Below are 15,921 nucleotides of genomic sequence, written 5' to 3' on the forward strand. Positions count from 1 at the left end.
ACAGAAATGTGGCTCTAACTAGCTGCCCCACGCAGCGGCGGCACGCTCAGATGCTGCACACAACGTGAACTCAGGTCCTGAGCCCTAATCCTCTGATGGTTCATTCTGATCCCATTTGTACATTCCTTGTCTCAACAGCTGCTAAGATTGGGTCCACAGAGCTGCCCCAGGCCCCCAAATCCCCTGTCCTCGCCTCTTCAGCCATGTCACCATCATCTTCCAAATCTTCTCTGGCTCTTTCTCTTCTTCACAGAGGCCTGTGTGGAAGTTAACTTTGCCACCTCATCCATAGCTTCTACTATTCTAGCTACGAGCCAGTGAGGGGAGAAAAGGGAGTGCCAGTAGTAATTGGTACTTAGATGGGGAACAACTTGGGGTACATATATATGTGATCACCCCCAAATCCTCAGCCAACACCAAGGCAAAGCTTCAAAATGTCTTTTCAAGCTCTCACAACACTCTGCCAGTTACACAGTTGGGGTTTTTGTTTGTTTGTTTTGTTTTTTGAGACAGAGTTTTGCTCTTGTCGCCCAGGCTGGAGTGCAGTGGAGCCATCTCAGCACACTTCAACCTCCACCTACTGGGTTCAGGAGATTCATTCTCCTGCCTCAGCATCCAGAGTAGCTGGGATTACAGGCCTGTGCCACCACATCTGGCTAATTTTTGTATTTTTAGTAGAGACGGGTTTCACCATGTTGGCCAGGCTGGTCTTGAACTCCTGACCTCAGGTGATCCACCAGCCTCGGCCTCCCCAAGTGCTGGGATGACAGGCATAAGCCACCACACCCGGTCAAAATCACTTATCTTAAATTTCATTTTATGTTTTTATTTTTTAGAGACCTGGTCGCACTCTTTTGCCCAGGTTGGAGTGCAGTGGTGTAATCGTAGCTTACTGCAGCCTCCCACTCCTGGGCTCAAGCAATCCTCCTGCCTCAGCCTCCCCAGTAGCTGGGACTACAGGTGCACACCACCATGGAGGGCTAATTTTTTAATTCTTTGTAGAGATGGGATCTCCCTGTGTTGCCCAAGCTGTTTTCAAACTCTTAGACCCAGGCAATCCTCCCACCTCAAGCCTCCCAAAGCACTGGGATTACAGGCATGAGCCACCACACCCAGCCTTAACTTTCATCTTGCCCTGAGTTCCCCAGTGTGAAAATATTGGGTGGAGGGTGACCTAGTGTGGTTTATCCCAGGAGTTCCCAGGTAAGTCTGTGGGAATCCTAACAATACCCAGCCCTCATCTCCCGGAACAACATGGAAAGCGTTCATGCTGGGGCTGGGCACGGTGGCTCACACCTGTAATCCCAGCATTTTGGGAGGCCGAAGCAGGTGGAGCACTTGAGTTCAGGAGTTCAAAACCAGCATGGCCAACATGGTGAAACCCTGTCTCCACTGAAAATACAAAAATTAGCCAGGCATGGTGGTGCACACCTATAATCCCAGCTACTCGAGAGACTAAGGCAGGAGAATTGCTTGAACCTGGGAGGTGGAGGTTGCAATGAGCTGAGATCATGGCCACTGTACTCCAGCCTGGGTGACAGAGCGAGACTCCATCTCAAAAAAAAAAAAAAAAGACAGAAAGTATTGATGCTGGGTTAGAGCTCTAGATACCCCTCTCTCTAGATGGTCCCTTCACCTTGGCTCTCATACCATAATGAAACTATCTGGCAAGTAGCTTCCTGGCCTTCACAACACACAGCTAACAAAGCACACAGGGTATTTGTAAGAGAAGGGTCCTCTATCCAACCCACTCAGCACCCCATCTTCCCTAGCCAAACCTCCCTCGTGTTTTCTGGGTTTAGTGCAAAAATCATAATATAACAAGGCTGGAATTACTTTAACAATCACTCCAGCCAACAACTTTCACATTTACATGCTTTTTCATGTCCCTATCCATATAATTGGCCTTTTTAAAACTTAAGATGATGTCATGAGCATTTTCCATGTTGCTACATAGTCTTTATGATCATTGTTTCTAATGGTTGCATAACATTAACGGACTGGTTTTACTATAATTTACATAACCTTTTCTCTACGATTAAACTGGAGGTTGTATCCAATTTTTCACTATTATAAATAAGGCTAAAATTTGTATTTTCATGCTTTATTTCTTCTTTTACATGGAAAGAGCATAAATTCCAAGTAATAACACAACGAGATCACAGGCTATGATCTTTTGTAATTCTTGAGTCCTTTTACAAAACTGCTTTCTAAAAAGATTTCATCTGTGTTGCAACCAGCAATGTATTGTTACCATCACTATAATCTTACATATATTGAATGTTCTCATTATTTTAAACTATTGGTAGTTTCAAATACATAATGACGTCTAGTGAGGTTGAACATTTTTTAAATGTTTGTTTCCTATTTCACCTACCTTCCTGGACTTTGTTAAAAGCAAATCAAGAGTATGTGTGTACAGAATTCCTCTCTTTCTGTCTCCCTCCCTGTCCTTCTCTCCCTCTCTCCCTCACTCTCTCCCTCTCTTCTCTCTCTCTCTCACACACACACACCCCAAAACCAATCCAAGACATAGCCTCCTATTATTCCCGTAACTCCTCTAAAATGTATTTCAGGCCGGGCATGGTGGCTCACGCCTATAATCCCAGCACTTTGGGAGGCCGAGGCGGGAGGATTGCTTGAGCCCAGGAATTGAAGACCAGCTGGGCAACATGGCAAAACCTCATCTGTACCAAAAAGACAAAATTAGCTGGGCATGGTAGTGCATGCCTGTGGTCCCAGCTACTCAAGAGGCTGAGGTAGGAGGATCGCTTGAGCCCTGGAAGTGGAGGCTACAGTGAGCCAAGATCACACCACAGCACTCCAGCCTGGGTGACAGAGTGAGACTCCATCTCAAAAAAAAAAAGTATTTTAATGAAAAGAAAAACGAAAAGTGGGAAGTTTTATATGATCCAGGTTTCTAAGTAGAATATAAGTTCTTAAATATGTACTGCAAATGAAAATAAGTATTTATGATAAAAGTGAAACTCGGGGAAAGTGAGTTTGCATGGAGTATATTAATCAGTGGCAGAAAGCATGTTAAATGGCAATTAAACTGAGAGATTCCTGGCCAACACCCACCAGTTGACTAGAAGCAGCTCATGAGAAGGAAGAGTCAATGGCTGCCTGCCAGAGAATGAAATGGGGGGCACTGGGAGGCATCACAGCCCCAAATATCTCTCTACTGCCCATTTCCATGCCTTAGATTCCACCAGTGGAGATTTGAGCCAAGAAAAAAATTACCCTGAGGAACTGAGGCAACGGATGACTTTGTCAGGCTCATAATATACAAGAGACAGCTGGGACCCAGACCCTGAGAAAATAGCACATAGCCCAGATGGGACGCAGAGGCACTAGAGGGGCTGAAAGGGAACGATCACTGCTTAAAACAGATGTTGTCTACTTAAAAAATGTTCCTAGGATTCTTATACACCCAGGACAGGAGTATGAACCTTTCTGGAAAGCAATTTAGTTTATATATATATATATATGAAGAAAGCAAAAAATGTTCATACCCTTTGATTTGACTTCTAGGATTCCATCCAAGTCAATCAACAAAGATGCAAAGAAAGATTAAAGTAAAAAGATGGCAACTGCAATAGAATTTATAGTAACAAACAACTGGAAATGTCCTGAACAACACAATGGTTAGAAAATGATTCTTTTTTTTTTGAGACAGAGTCTCGCTCCGTCCCCCGGCTGGAATGCAGTGGCACCATCTCAGCTCACTACAACCTCCGCCTCCCAGGTTCAAGCTATTCTCCTGCCTCAGCCTCCTGAATAGCTGGGACTACAGGTGTGCACCACCACACCCAGTTAATTTTTTGTATTTTTAGCAGAGACGGGGTTTCACCGTGTTGGCCAGGATGGTTTCGATCTCCTGACCTCGTGATCCACCCACCTTGAACTCCCAAAGTGCTGGGATTACAGGCGTGAGCCACCGCGCCTGGCCCAGAAAATAATTAAATAAACAACAAGACATGCTCACAAGGAAATACTACACAATGATTCAAAAACTCTGTTTTCAGGTTATTTTTAATGAATGAGGGGAAAACTCACCATATCATAAGTTTTTTTAAAGATACGAAATGGTGCATAATACGATCTCAATCATCCAAATATTATTCTTATATTCCTATATATGGTCTGTTTTAAAACCAGATATACAGTCACCAAAATAGTAAGTTATTATCTATGGGCTATGAGTGGAATTTCATTTACTTGTACATATTTTTCCAAATCTTCTACAGGGAGCATGTGTTACTTTATTTAGCAGGAGAGAAAGCTATTTAATTCCACACAGATTCCCACCCAAGTGTATAAGTTTTGAATTTGATAATAAATTTCTCAATTCTCCAGAGTCCACAAACAAACAAGGCTTTCCCTAAATTATAGCTCTCCTGGAACTTTTTGTTGTTTTAAAGACCTACACCTAATAAATAAATGTTTCACATCTCACAATTATCCAAGAGCCAGACATCTACCTGCCCAGAGCGCTTTAGCACCCTCCAAGTTATCTGGGTTTCTTACTTCATATGGCAACATCCTCTGAGCGCCTTTCCTCCTTCCTCTTGCTGGTGTGGTCCCCGGCTCTCTGGTCTTAAGAAGAGCCCAGGTCCTCAGGCTGACAGAATACTCAGTCCCAAGTCGACGCTGCTATTCCTTTAGTCGATGCCGCTATTCCTTTATTCCTACAACACATGGGCTGTACCTTGACAAGTGCTCTGGGAAGAGGAAATGGGGACCCTGACAGGAATCCCCAGTGGAGTCTTCCTTCTTGAAACTTGGGAGATAGGACTGACATTTTAAAGTAAGTGCCAGGCGAGGTGGTGTGCACCTGTAGTCCCAGCTATTGGGGAGGCTAGGGCAGAAGAATCGCTTGAGTCCAGGAGGTGGAGGTTGCTGTTGAGCCAGTATCTCGCACCAATGCACACCAGCCTGGGTGACAGGAGTGAAACCCTGTCTCAAAAATACATACATACATACATACATATATACATACATATATAAAATAAGTGGCTGGCTGGATGAGTGAAAAGATGAATAGATTGAATTTTTTTTTTGAAATATGATCTCACTCTGTCTCCCAGTCTGGAGTACAGTGGCACAATGATGGCTCAATGCAGCCTCCACCTCCTGGGCTCACACGATCCTCCCACCTCAGCCTCCTGAGTGACTCGGACTACAGGTGTGCACCACCATACCTGGCTAATTTTTGTATGTTGCCCAGCTAGTCTCAAACTCCTAGGCTCAAGTGATCCTCTGGCCTCAGCCTCCCAAAGTGCTGGGATTATAGGCATGAGCCACTGTGCCCAGCCAGACAGATTTATTTTAAAGAAAAGCTATAAAGCTAATAAGTAATGAGAGTTGTGGTTTTCCGAATAGCCCTCTTGATTTTGAAGATGGCTAACATAATTTGGAGACAGAAGAAATAATAGAGGGAAATAAGGGAGACTCTGCCTGACTACTTTGGCATTTTTGAGATAAATAATAAGAGAAAGTGATAACAGAGACAAAGCCTTAAATGGTACTGGCTCAAATACAAAATACTCTACTACAACCTCAGTTCAAAAATGAGAAAAAAAGTACTCATTTTACAAATTTAAAGATGCTTCTTTCACATTATTCTGTGTTGGCAGGACAAGGAATTTCTGGGATTTTGCTCCAGAAAATATTCAAAAGGTGCTTTTTGACAAGGATTGGGGCGTGTGGCATGTACATTTTCTGTCCCATTACCCCTACCAGGGCAGAAGCTGCAGGCAGCAGCGTCAGTAGTGAGTGAGAGGTTCTACCAACCAGAAATGGCTCAATTGGGTGACAGGAGAAAGTTTTTCGGGAAATAACATCAGAGATCTCAAAGAGGACTGTATGAAATAGAGCAGACAGGAACTGAGGTGTAGAGATATGGAGCAGTCACTCATCTATTGCTAGAATACATATGGACCACATCAATGGAGTTCACATATGTTTAGATTTGCAGTACACATCAAAGTATATTGTGAAGCCAACAGGGCCTTCGCAAAGTACAAGCCCAGTAAAAACAACAGCAAAATGCAAGCATGGCTGTTTGAGAACACATCCCTGAGAATGGGTCAAAGATTATAACTTAGGAAGTGTGGAAGCCTCCACTTCCTACTGCTCTAACATGGCCGCATTTTGAAACTGTCATGATAGCAGATTCCAAATAGTGTAAGGCGGGAGAATAAAGTGCAAGAGAAGGAAATGTACTGAGAACAAGTTCCCAGAGGAAGTGCAGGGTGAGGAATGCAAACACGTACAGGAATGAGGCAGAGGGAGGATCAGACAGGGTGCTGGCTTGACCCTGAGATAGCCCAATCCCCACTGGACCCTAGAACTTGGAGTAGAGAGCAAGAGATACTCAAGAAGGAATTTTTGAAAAAATATAGGCCGGGAGGGGCGTAAGGCAGGAGTAACTGGAAATTGATACCACTGCAATAAAGATGCCAAAAACAACAAAATATTTCAGACACTCATGACCTCTCTTCACAGCAGCCTCATCTACATTCAAAGAAAATGTGGTTGTTGGAGCCTGCAGGAAACAAAAGCTTGCCTGGGGCTGAAGGCCCATCAGACCATCTCCACCAGAAAGGGCACCAGTGCAGGCACGCAGCCACACTGGCTTTACTGCCTATAAAAGGTGAGATCTCCAACTTTCAGAATTGTGAAAGTCCCCCCACAATGAATTCAGTTTCACTGTAGGGCTTCCTAACAACAGCTGCGAGTCCTGGAACTCTAAACTTCATTTTATAATGGACCACGTCTACCAGAGGGTACTAATACATAGGCAGTAGGAGAATGAAAAGAAAACATCATTTCTCCAGGCCAGGCGCAGTGGCTCATGCCTGTAATCCCAGCACTTTGGGAGTCCAAAGTGGGTGGATCATGAGGTCAAGAGATAGAAACCATCCTGGCTAACACAGTGAAACCCCGTCTCTACTAAAACTACAAAAAATTAGCCAGGCATGGTGGCATGCGCCTGTAGTCCCAGCTACTCGGGAGGCTGAAGCAGGAAAATCGCTTGAACCCGTGAGGCGGAAGTTGCAGTGAGCCGAGATCGCACCACTGCACTCCAGCCTGGGCGACAGAGCAAGACTCTGTCTCAAAAACAAAAAACAAAAAACAAAAACATCATTTCTCCGACCTACTGGCCTTTTGCAAAGTGCCAGGGGTGGGGCAAGGGAGTGGTGAGGGGGGAGCATAAAAGGCCTAGCTGTGTTCCTCTAAAAACATGTGCTTCTGTCTCTCGATTTAGGGAAGGAGGAGGGGCTGGGCATGGTAAGGAGGATGTGCAGGTGACAATAATCAGTATGAGTATTTTTAAAAAAAACTTTTCTTTTTTTAGAGGCACGGTCTTGCTCTGGTGCCCAGGCTGGAGTGCAGTGGTGCGATCATAGCTCACTGTAACCTCAGACTCCTGAGTTCAAAGAATCCTCCTGCTATAGCCTCCTGAGTAGCTGGGACAACAGGCACACACTATTACAGCTAGCTAATTTTTCAATTTTTTGTAGAGATGGGGTCTCACTATGTTCCCCAGGCTGGTCTTAAACTCTTAGCCTCAAGTGATCCTCCCACCTCAGCCTCCCAAAGCCCTGGGATTACCGGGATGAGCCACTGCATCCAGCCAATGAGTATTTTTGAGGGAACTTTTGCAAGAAGATGACCATTCAAAAGGGTGTGCTGATTTCAGTTACCTATCCCAAGCGTGCAGTGGAGTGAAGGGAAAGAGCATGAGTCTCGAGCCAGATCTCGAGCCAGACAGACCTGGATGCAAATGCCGACACGTTGCTTAACTCTTCAGGGTCTATTTCCTAATCTGCAAAACGGAGATAATTGCTTTACCTACTTCAAAGGCTGCTGTGAGGATTAAATGAAACAATGTGTGAAAAGCGCTGGACACCCAGACATTGGGTAAATATTGTTGTTGTTAAAGTGCATGTGTGGGTGCCTAACAAGGAGTACATGGTCATCATTACTACTGCAACGTTGCTTAACACTGGGCAGGCAGCTGCTGCACATGCACCTCCATCCCTCTAACGCCAATGAGCAAATGTCAGTGAAAAAGCTGCAACTCTGGGATCCCTCTCACAAGGAAAGGCGTCAGCTTCCCTCGCTCTTCACTTGACTCCAAGAACAACCACATTTTACATCTCTAAAAATTCTCCAGGAGGTTTAAAACAAAAAGTCCAGGCAATCCGCTGACTCCTTCTTGGCCAGGCTACCCTGAGAGTTAACAGAAACCTAGATATGCTCATCAGTTTCCAAGGAAAGGATCCTAGAGCTGCCTCTCGATCCAGCCACGGGCAAACACACCAGCAGAGAGCTGCTTTGCAAGGGGCCAGCCGAATTTGAGTCCCAGCCTTCGCACTTTAACTGCAGTGCTTCTCAAGAGCATAAGGACAAGAGGACCCAGCTTCCCATCCTCTTCATCTCAGCTGACCAGGCACTGTGGGCAAAACGCACACCACAAGGCCAAAGCCCCCAAGCCTTTTGCCCACACTAGGCAATATTAGGAGTCCCTGCCCCAGCAGGGCTGGGACCTCCACAGTGAGAAAGCCTAATTCTGGCTTTAATGCATAACAAATCACTTCAATCAACTGGGGTCAGGGCAGGGAAGGGGCTTTCAGAAGGAACTGTAGAGTCACTGCGCCAACCCCCAGCCTCCTCTACCGACAGGATGGGGCCGCATCCCTCCCACCTCTCGGCTACCCTATCTCCCCCGCCTGTCCAATTTCCCATCTCAATAATGGGCTTATATCAGGCAGGGCCAGGATTCTTCTCTTCCCATAGGCCAACACACTATAATATTTGCTTTCCTTCCTTCCTTTCCAAAGCCTACCAGATTAGATTGCTGGAGTCCCATCCAGCTCACTGAGACAGATGGAAAACGGAAAGTAAGGCAACCCAAACTGTTCATGGTGGAAAAAGAGAGAGGGGGCAGAGCAACTCAGCATCGCAGCACCCAGATCCTCTTTTCCAAGCCCTAGGTCTATCACAACCAGAATAAGTCGAGCCACAGCAGTTTCCGTGAATCAGAAAAGATATTCTGATGCACTGTTGTCTGCAGCAAGCTCTCATCTGAGTCATCCAGCCTTTCAGCAGGGGCATCACCCACCTGTCCATCTGTCCCATGAATTGGACAGGAGACCAATGCTGCTTGGGTCTTCCTAGTATCCTAACACTTCAGCAAACACTTGGCTGCTCTGGGGCTCAGCTGATAGGGCTCATCAGCCTTCCCTTTCCACTTCTGCAGGACAAAAACCTGCACCAACCAAAACCTGCGTGTCTTCAAGATTTATTTTAACCACTGTAAAATATCGAGCTGAATATGGTTCAACTCACTACCATGACATGATGGAATCTGCAGGCCCTATTTCCTTACACAGAAGAGAGAAGAAGAAAGCACCAATGACAAGGAAAAAGAAAGGTTTGCAAAAACTCTTCACCAAAGGGCAGGCAGTTTCTCAATCAATACCAAGGTAATTACCCATCTGTGAAATAAGCAAGGTTCCCATTACCAGCCAGCTAAAATCCCACTAGGAGTGCCACAGACAATTTATAGAAAGTATGCTGTAATGTACAAACAGGGTCAAAGGATACTTAGGTGTAAAGGCAACACCCAGACTAATAACTCCCATGTACCAGCTTGGTGAACCAAATCCCTACAGGTTTGAGGAACAACGACACTGCTCTTTTCTCTGCCATTTGGACAAGTGTAAACAATTCATGTGTTTGCATTCATTCATTAATGCAACAAACATTTACTTAGCACCTAGTACATGTCATACATTGGGCTGGCCATAATCTAGACTACAAGCTAGACCTTTGATAGTGAAAAAATCATCCGCCTTCAAGCGGCACATGTTGAAGAAGGCTAACGTCTGAGATGATGATGATGCTTTCTAAAAGCTTGCTCTGGCTTCTCACAACAAGTGGGGGGCTTACAAGTCCTGTAAGCTCCCCAAAGACAGGGTCTAGCCCTCCAAAGGTAAAGGAAAAAGAAAAAATATTTGGAGTTGTGTTTTGTTCATCACTGCCTTGCATGTATAATAAATGTCAACTGAACGCAACTGAAATAAAAAACAAAAACTTCTATTCTTTCAAGATCTTTTGCTTTGCTGTTTCGGAAGGCTTTGCAACCAAAGAAAAACAATGACAAAAGAAGGGAAAATGGGACTTGGTCAGATATATGAAGAACACCATTAGTGCAGTCTTGCTACTTCAGCCCCAAGTGCATCTACAGCTCAGCCTTCAGAGCCCCCACAGCCACAGCTGGCTTCCTGGTGTGGTGCTCTCCCCTCCCTCTTCTCTGCCGTTTACTGTCCTCTTAAAACCCCACTTGGAGCCCTAAAGAAAGGGGGCGGGCAGGAAGAAGGAATGAGAAGGGGAAGATACATCCTGAACCTGCGTTCACCAAGAAGGAAGGAAGCCAAACCCTAAGGCGAGGGCCTGGGGGCAGGGCTGGCCCAGGGGAGGAGATGTGAGGGTGCTCGGGCTGCAGCGGGTCCTGCACCCCTCTCTGGGCGTGCGGGGACATTTTTCCATTCTAAACGGCCTAGCTTCCCACTCCCACCCACCCTTCTTTTTTCTTTCTTTTTTTAAAAATTTTGGTGAAATCGTCTTCAGGACTGAAGGAGAAAAGGGAAGCGTGTGAGGTGAGGAAGAAGTTGGTGAGAGAACGAGAGCTCCCCTCGAGGGCTCACCCAACCTGGCACCGAACCTGCATTTTAGGGCAGTCCTTTCCACTGTATGGAGTTCCAGAAGCCCAAAGGCCAGGCTGCACCCATAGGAAAGGACGGGTGTCCGTAGGGGAGCCTTCTAGGCCTGTCATTTAATAAGGTAGTCGGGGAAGAGAAAGAGGAGTCTCCATGGCCCAATCGTACCCAAGGGACTTGCCTGGGGACGTTCTCTGCTCTCCTCCCCTCCCGCAGCCCGGGCAGTCGTTGCGGGGCCGGTGCCCCAGCGCCAGAACCCGCAGAGAAGTTTCGCTGCTGCAAACGTGAGAAAATGCAGCTCAGCAGAACTCCCGCCCCCACCCTCTCCGCGGCCCCACCCCCGCAGCCCGACCCCTGGTGGCGGCGACCTTGGCCACCCGGGGCACTTGGAGGAGGGGCTGCCCTCGGGGCTCTCCCGGAGGGCTGGAGGAGGCCTCCAGGATCTGCGGCCACCTCCCCTCGCCTGTCAGCCACCAGGACCGGCGTATTCAGCCCTGCGGGCGCGCCCCTCGCGCCCCTAGGCCAGGCCCCCGCCGGGGCGCCCCCTGCGCCCCCAGCCCCGCCGGCCCTCGCGCGCCCCTCTGCGCCGCTCCGCTCCAGGGCCCGCGAGGGCGCCCAACTTACCCCCCCGTGCAGGGACCGGGGCTCGGGCGGGGTGCGTTACATCGGGCGGGGTCGCCCCTCCGGCCGCCGAGTCCGCCGCGCTCCGGGGATTTCTGGGTCTAGCTTCCAAACTCTCCGCGCCTCTCGCTCCCCTCGCTCTTGTCTCCCCCCGTGCCCCCTCCTTCTCTCCAGTCCCTCGGCTCTTTTTTCCGGGTTAATTACGTTTCGCATTAAAGCAAAACCCAGCCCCGGATGTGAGTACAATGCTCCGCGGAGCCCGCCGGGGAGGGAGAGGGGTGCCGGGGCGCCGCGGGCTGGGAGGGGGCGCGGCCGGGCGCCGGGGCCGCGCGGGGGAGGCGGGGGCGGGGCGCCCCGACGCTGCGCCCGAGGCCGCCCGCGGTCCGCGCCTCGCAGGTGGGACCCGCGCCCGGAGACTGCCCCGCGGGGAGGCCCGGCCCCGACGCTCGCTCGGGCAGCAGGTGTTCGGGCAGGGGGCGTCCTCGCAGGAGGAGGCGAGCTGGAGCGCGAGCTCCCTCAAGAACCCCATTTCCTCCTCCCAGAGCCCCACCCAGCGACCTCAGCCGGGTATCCTTCGGATCCCGAGCCCTTAGACTTTGGGGACCGAGGAGTTGGGGTCAGAGTTAGGGTCCCAAGAAGAGTGGCATCTTCAGGTTGTCCTAAATGTGCCCTAAGAGACCAGTGGGCGGGAACGCTCTAACCAGGGTTATAGAGACTTTAATTTCTTTTTTTTATTGTATTTTTTAATTAAGACAGGGTCTGGCTCTGTCGGCCAGGCTGGAGTGCGGTGGCGCAGTCATAGCTCACTGCAGTCTCGACCTCCTGGGCTCCAGCGATCCTTCTGCCTCAGCCTCCCCAGTTGCTGGGACCACAGGCGCCTACACCGTGCCCGCTGGGACTTTTTCGGTGTGGCGCGAAGACTCCCTTCCTGCCCCCAGAGCATTAAGGTGCTCTGGGAAAAAATGGGAAACAGGCAAGCATGTGTTACTACGTAGACCTCGCCAAGAGGAACTAAGCTGCTGTGCGCCGGTCCCGCCCCTGCGCTCTCTCATTTGATCCACGCCGCAACCTATGGGTACCAGTCCCGTTCACGGTGAGGAAACCGAGACTCAGACGTGTGAAGTAATTTGCCCTGGGTCCCCAGTTAGTAAACGGCAGGTCTGTCAGGTTCTGACTCCGGCCTCCCACGTGGGGAGAGAGACATTTGAATATGCATCAAGTCAGGTGGACAACATCCGAAACATGAAAATGTAGTGGATTCGCGCGGGCCTGCAGGGGCTGGCGATCCTGATGCAAACGTTGTTAATCAGGTGTAAATCCTACGAGGCTTTGAGAGAGGCAGGCATAAGAAGAGGCTGAGGTTCTCCAGGACAAGGACTGGATTTGCAGGAAGGAGGAAGAGGCTGGGGCACATTCCCGGTGTTACAGGAGAAAGGTGGCCTCTTATGTCTCCACGACCGGAGGCCACAACGCCTGGGGAGGGGGGCTCTGGCCGATGAGCCAGGACAGAGGGAGAAGGACAGCCCGCCCCACACACCCCGAAAGCACCAGTGATGAAACCACACAAGTTTCCTCTTCTATTTTGATTGCCAAAGCAAAAATGAGCCGCGCTAGTCTCTCAGGTGTGAAAAAAAAGACTGTTTGCTTTAGAGCATTTTGCTTTGAATGAGGAAGAAAAGGGGGACGATGGGGGAAAAAAACATTTCCCTTGAAATAAATACATCAATGTCTCCCCCCCCCCCGTTCATGGAGGTTTTTGCCACTCATCTGTAAGTTTCAGGCACCAGAACAAACTGAAAAGCATCTCCTCTGGAAGCACGGAACCTGGATTTGAAGCCAGCTCTGCCCGTTTACTGGCTTTGACCCCTGGGCAAGTTGTTTAATTTCTCAATGCCTCTGTTAGGAAAAGTCAGTGAGTTAACGTTTGTGAAGTGTTGAGATTCCTGTCGAACATGAAGTAGGTGCTATGTAAATGTTTTTTAAATTTAAAAATTAGATGATCATTTTCAGTGTGAAAAGCAACACAATTCCATCCAGCTCCAAGCAAATCCGACTGGAATTGAGGGTTTCTAGTATGAGCAATGAGGTAAATTTCTCAGATTTCATGGTATGGTTCATATTAAACTCATAAAACTCTACTCCCCGTGGGGCTGCCTGAGTCACTCCGTCACAGAGCCACAAGTATTTCCTGAGCACTACTGTATTGGATGCTGGGAGGCAAAGAGAAACAGAAGGCCTTGGGTGGTAAGAGAATACAGGTGTCTCTAGAAAGCTGAAGCAGACTTGTGCCCTGGGAATGGCACAGAGAGTAAGTGCTGTCAACTTTTAGAAGGACAAGATATAGCCAGGGGCAGTGGCTCACGACCTGTAATCCCAGCACTTTGGGACACCAAGGCAGGAGGATCCCTTGAGCGCAGGAGTTCAAGACCAGCCTGGACAACTAGGGAAACTTCATCTCTACAAAAAATTTAAAAAATTAATTTAGCCAGGTATGTACCTGTGGTCCCAGCTACTCAAGAGGTTGAGATGGGAGGGTCACTTGAGCCCAGGAATTTGAGGCTGCAGTGAGCCATTATCATACCACTGCACTCCAGCCTGAGTGACAGAGTGAGAACCTGTCTCAAAAAAAAAAAGAGAGAGAGAGAAATGTGTCTCTGTATGGGGTACAGTGGGGGAGCTCAAGAAGGGAGTGGGCTTTGAAATGGAACTTAGATGGATATGGTTTGACACCAGTGGGAGGAGGCCAGGAACATGTTGGACTGAGGGAGGGTCGTCATCAGTGCACTCGGGGAGATGCTCATACTTCACTGGAGCCCCATTTACTGCTACACTTGTCCCTGGCCAGGACCCGGCCCCAGTTAGATGACAAATCCTGCACCAATGTCTACTCTCTTTCTTATTCCTGGATCTCCCAGAGCTTCCTCAGAGGACCCCCACCCCCACCCTCCTCTCATGTTACATTGAAGCAGGGGTCAAGTGAGTCTGTGCCCTGCTATGTTTTGCCATCCCTCTCTCTCTTTTGGGGGGGCACTTTTTTATTGTGATAAAATACACGTGACATAAATTTTACCATTTTAAAGTGTATATGTCATGGCATTCGGTAAATTCACAATGTTGTACAACTCTCACCACTGTCTAGTTCCAACCGATTTTCATCGCTTCTAAAGGTGACCCCATACCTATTAAGCAGTCACCTCTCATTCTTCTCTTCTCCCAGCCCCTGGTCACCACTAACTTGCTTTCCATCCAGTCTATGGATTTGCCTATTTTTGATATTTCATATAAGTGGAATCATATCATATGTGGCCTTCTGTGTCTAGCTTCTTCTTGTTGTTTTTTTTTTTTTTTTTTTTTTTTTTGAGACTGAGTCTCGCTTTGTTGCCCAGGCTAGAGTGCAGTGGCATGATCTTGGCTCACTGCAACCTCCGCCTCCCAGGTTCAAGCAATTCTCCTGCCTCAGCCTCCCGAGTAGCTGGGATTACAGCCCCGCACCACCACACCTGACTAATTTTTGTATTTTTAGTAGAGACGGAGTCTCACTATGTTGGCCAGGCTGGTATCGAACTCCTGACCTCAAGTGATCCGCCCGCCTCGGCCTCCCAAAGTGCTGGGATTACAGGCATGAGCCACCGCGCCTGACTGTGTCTAGCTTCTTATGTTTACTTTTGCCATCACTTCATTGACACATTTTGAAAGTACAGTATTGCTGTTGCCTAATTGTATACTTTAATTTTGTTCAGTGCAAAAATAAACAGCCCTGATGTCTGAGAATGTGACACTGTATCTGTGGGGAAAGGAATGTCAAAAAAGGACCTTTGACATGTGCTGTTTCAGCCCCCTTGTTGTACCAGGGTAAAATAAAGCTCAACAATTTGCTCAAGGTTTTGAAGCTAAAATAGTTAGTGGCAGAGTTGGTTCTAGAACCCAGAGTTGACCACCTTAGAATCTTCTAGTGTTGGTATAGAAACCTTGCCACCAAGATGAAAACTTCTGACTTAGAACCTACGAATCTAAACAGAAAGCCTTATGCACTACTCTAAGCATTTATTTATGTACTTTCTATTCATTTTCAATGTTAATAGCTGGTTAGCTAGATAACCTAACAACCTCCAGTGGTGAGCCAGTGCACCCCGCAGGGAACTATTTTTCTCTGTCCTCATAGATACCCATTACATAAGGCTGCAGCTGGGGCCAGTTAGTTCTGTGAGGGAAAGTGTGGGGCCAAAGAGGCCAAGGTCATTGGTTTGATTCTGGTTCAGGCCAGTTCACTTTGCACGGAGATGAATTGCTCCAGGGCTACACATTGCACCTCTAATGTTAGCCAGTCATTTTATAAATAGTTGCTATGGGTTTTGATAGCAAAGTTTGAATAGTTCTGTGCCATCCATTTCTAGAATGATTACTCAAACTGCCATTGTTCTATTCAGTCCAATTCATTCCACAATTATCTGAACCCATTACCATTTTTCCTTCTGTATGTCTTGCATTTACTTATTTTCCAGTTACTTACTAATTGCTAATTGTTATGCATGTATTATCTCATTTAAGCTTTATAATGACAATGACC

General features: G+C 47.8%; 1 protein-coding gene across 4 annotated transcripts in view; it reads right to left on the reverse strand.

Annotated features, from left to right (window-relative positions):
- PLEKHA2 (pleckstrin homology domain containing A2) overlaps positions 1-15,921 on the reverse strand; it is a 91,881-nt gene that overhangs the window by 62,683 nt on the left and 13,277 nt on the right. Inside the window, exon 1 of one of the 4 annotated variants that reach the window (XM_050801329.1) lies at positions 11,358-11,613. The exons of 1 other annotated variant lie outside the window; for it this stretch is intronic. The gene's annotated coding sequence lies outside the window, so the exon portion shown is untranslated. Of the gene's footprint in view, positions 1-10,914; positions 11,010-11,357; positions 11,614-15,921 lie in introns of those variants that run through there. 2 more of the 4 variants (XM_050801332.1, XM_050801330.1) reach the window with 2 other exon arrangements.

Source organism: Macaca thibetana, chromosome 8, assembly GCF_024542745.1.
Source record: "Macaca thibetana thibetana isolate TM-01 chromosome 8, ASM2454274v1, whole genome shotgun sequence".
NCBI lineage: Eukaryota > Metazoa > Chordata > Mammalia > Primates > Cercopithecidae > Macaca > Macaca thibetana.